Here is a 3,345-nt window from a genome sequence, read left to right on the forward strand (position 1 = left end):
TTTGTAGTTAGTAACTGTTAATACATTTCTCTGATCTGTACTTAGTATTGTTCATCTGTTAATTTCTCTCTCTGTGTCTCTGTCTCTATGTCTCTGTCTCTCTATTTCACACTCCTCTCTCTGTTTGTTTTTGTCCACATTAATTGCCATGTCTATTCCAAAGCTATATCCTATTCAAAAAGTTCAGATATGATACAGTTAAAACTTGTTATTCCGTTTTCTTCTAAAATGACTTAGTGATAACATTAACACTTCATTTTTAATAGAAAAGTTTTAATCTTTATTTTTAATCTATAGACTACATTATTTAGTAAGGAGGATATACAAAACAATGATCAAAGAATAATCATGTGTTCTATTCCTTTTCTTTTGTCTGGTCACTCAAAAATATGATGTTATTGGCTATGATTGTTGTTGCTTGCCACTCACATTATTTTTATCCATGTATTCACTGTAATCCACTTTCCCTTCCACAAATATATGAGCCCCCCTCTTCACATACTGATATGCCACATCCCTGAGCCCTTGTCAAAACATGATATTCAATACCATGTTGTCTTTTGACTGATGTCACCCATCTGTTCAGTGTCCCCTGATCAACACATCTCATTTGTTGCTATATAAAATATCATGACTATGTTTTGTCCTTCCACCTGTCTCATGACAGGGTCCTGACCTACTTGCACAAGTAACTGAAGATGTTTCATAGATTGCTCAAGAACCCAACTAATGGCTACTTTATATTCATGTCTTACAAACTGATGAAACACAGGTTTTTGAAGCATGTCTTTGTTTTGTTTTGTTTTTACGATCTAACCTTTAGGCTATTTCATCTCCCCTACTTCATATCACGCACAGCACCCAAGAGTATAACATTAGCACTTCTGTGTCAGAAAATAAATTGAAGAAGCAGTAGGATTATATGATTATATTGACAATGAAGTATAAATTTATATTGTTGCCACTGTTTCTGTTGTACAAATGTATGGCATATTTTAGAATTCAGTGACCTTCAATGATGTGCATGTGAAATTCAGTAAAAAAGAGTGGGCCTTGCTGGAACCTTCCCAGAAGCAACTCTACAAAAATGTGATGCTAGAGACCTGTGAAAACCTCACTGCTATAGGTAAGACTGCAAATTTTCTTTCACTTTTAAAACAAAGAGACAACTCTTACTTTGTTATTGATCCTCTTCTGTAATTCCAATTTTGAATGAGGAGGAGTAAGGTGAATAAATCAGGCATGGTTCTAAAATTCACAAAAGATAGTGATTTAAGATTTGCCTTAATAATAACATGATATTTCCAATAATATATATTTTCTGGTACTATATTTTAGGCTACAATTGGGATGACCATAATATTGAAGAACATTTTCAAATTTTTACAAGTAATAAAAGGTAGCTTTATGTGCATGTAGATATAGATATGAATCTTAAATTTTAATGTGTCCTAGAAGTATGGTGTGTGTTTTTTTTTTTGTTTGTTTATTGGCTGCTTTTTATTTTCTGTTTTTGAAATAGTTTTTTTTCTGGTATTTGTGACTTTCTTAGACTTGCTTGTTAGACCAGCCTGACCTCAAAATCACACAGATCTGCCTGCTTCTGCCTCCACAAGTGCTGGGATTAAAGGCATGTACCAGCACACATGGCTGTGTTCTGGAAGTTTTAAAGAAAAGCAACAGTGTAAAAACAGCACTGCTTTAAGTGTACTGATGATCATTACAATCTCACAATTCCATGTACTTCAGTGTCAGGTATCTGATTTGTGTTTTCAAAGCACTCCCCTAAGATAGAAGAAAATAAAATAATGTTGTAACAGAAAATACTATTTGAATATTATGGACATTACAGCTACTGAGTTGAACTGCCAATCTGTTTAGTCTCATTCTATCTACTCAGATATTGCAAGAGGTATACACATTGAGTAAGTGACCACTATGTGTCCAAAACCTTCTAATAAGCAAATATTTCATAGTACAACCAGTGTTACTCATTTTCATGTAGTAACATTGTAAAGTTTAGTGAAAGGAGCAGCTTATGAGAATCAAGAATATTGTTGTAGATAAACCTTAATTCCTATATGACATATGTATGATGAACAAAAAAACAAACTGTGTTAATTCAATGTTAGGATCTTTTATTATTCTTATAATTTAAATTGGTATATCATATGTCACAATATTTCTAAGACACATGAGCATAGGGATATTGAAGGAAGCAGTGTACCTGTCTTTCTCCAAGAACAATTGATTTTGTAGTAGTACCCACTTTGAGATTTTCTGAATGTGATAAATGGTTACTGTTAATTGGTTTTGCCACTTCACTGAAAATTCATCAGCAAACTCATACTGCTGGAAATACCCATGAATACTAGGAATTTGGAACTTCTTCTGCTTGTCCTGGTTCACTTTGTAAATGAAGTGTCATTCATACAGTATAAAAATTTGTGAATGGAATTGCTGTTGTAAAACTCTGAATTCTTACAATACTCTTCATAAATACGAGAAAACCTCTTATAGAAATACGATGCTATAAAAGTGAATCACATAACAAATGCTCTTATCATCACAGGCATCTTCAAAAATACCCATAATGAAGGGGAATACCATGAATGTAAATAAAGTGATAAGACTTTAAAAGTTGATTCTTCTTTACCATTAGACCAAATTATGAAATTAATTCATATAGATAAATATATTAGTGTAATGAAATGACTGTGGTAAATCTTTCACATGTGCCAATTATCTTTGCAGGTATGAAAGCAGTCATATTGGAGAGAAACCCTTTAAATGCCCTCTATGTGGTAAAGCCTTCCCCTATACCACTGTTCTCATGTGGCATAAAAGAACACACTGGAGAGAAGCCTTATAAATGTAATCAATGTGGTAAAGCCTTTGCAAAAAACAGTCATCTCATAAGGCATAAAAGAACACATACTGGAAAGAAACTTTATGAATGTAACCAGTGTGGTAAATCCTTTGCAGAAAACAGTGATCTCATACGGCATAAAAGAACACACACTGGAGAGAAACCTTATGAATGTAACCAGTGTTGTAAAGCCTTTGCACAAATCAGTACTCTCTTAAGCCATAAAAGAACACATACTGGAGAGAAACCTTATGAATGTAACGAGTGTTGTAATGCCTTTGCACAAAACAGTCATCTCATAAGCCATAAAAGAACACACACTGGAGAGAAACCTTATGAATGTAATGAGTGTGGTAAAGCCTTTGCAGGCAACAGTAATCTCTTAAGTCATAAAAGAACACATACTGGAAAGAAACCTTATGAATATACCGACATGATAAAGTATTTGCACAGCAGAGTAGTCTCTGAAAACATGA

At 33.5% G+C, this 3,345-nt stretch overlaps 1 pseudogene; it reads right to left on the reverse strand.

Moving 5' to 3' along the window:
- Positions 1 to 355: 355 nt before the first annotated feature.
- Positions 356 to 785, reverse strand: LOC129677216 (single-stranded DNA-binding protein, mitochondrial-like; annotated as a pseudogene).
- Positions 786 to 3,345: the final 2,560 nt, after the last annotated feature.

This window comes from Psammomys obesus, unplaced genomic scaffold (assembly GCF_907164565.1).
Source record: "Psammomys obesus unplaced genomic scaffold, mPsaObe1.curated_primary_1811, whole genome shotgun sequence".
Lineage (NCBI taxonomy): Eukaryota > Metazoa > Chordata > Mammalia > Rodentia > Muridae > Psammomys > Psammomys obesus.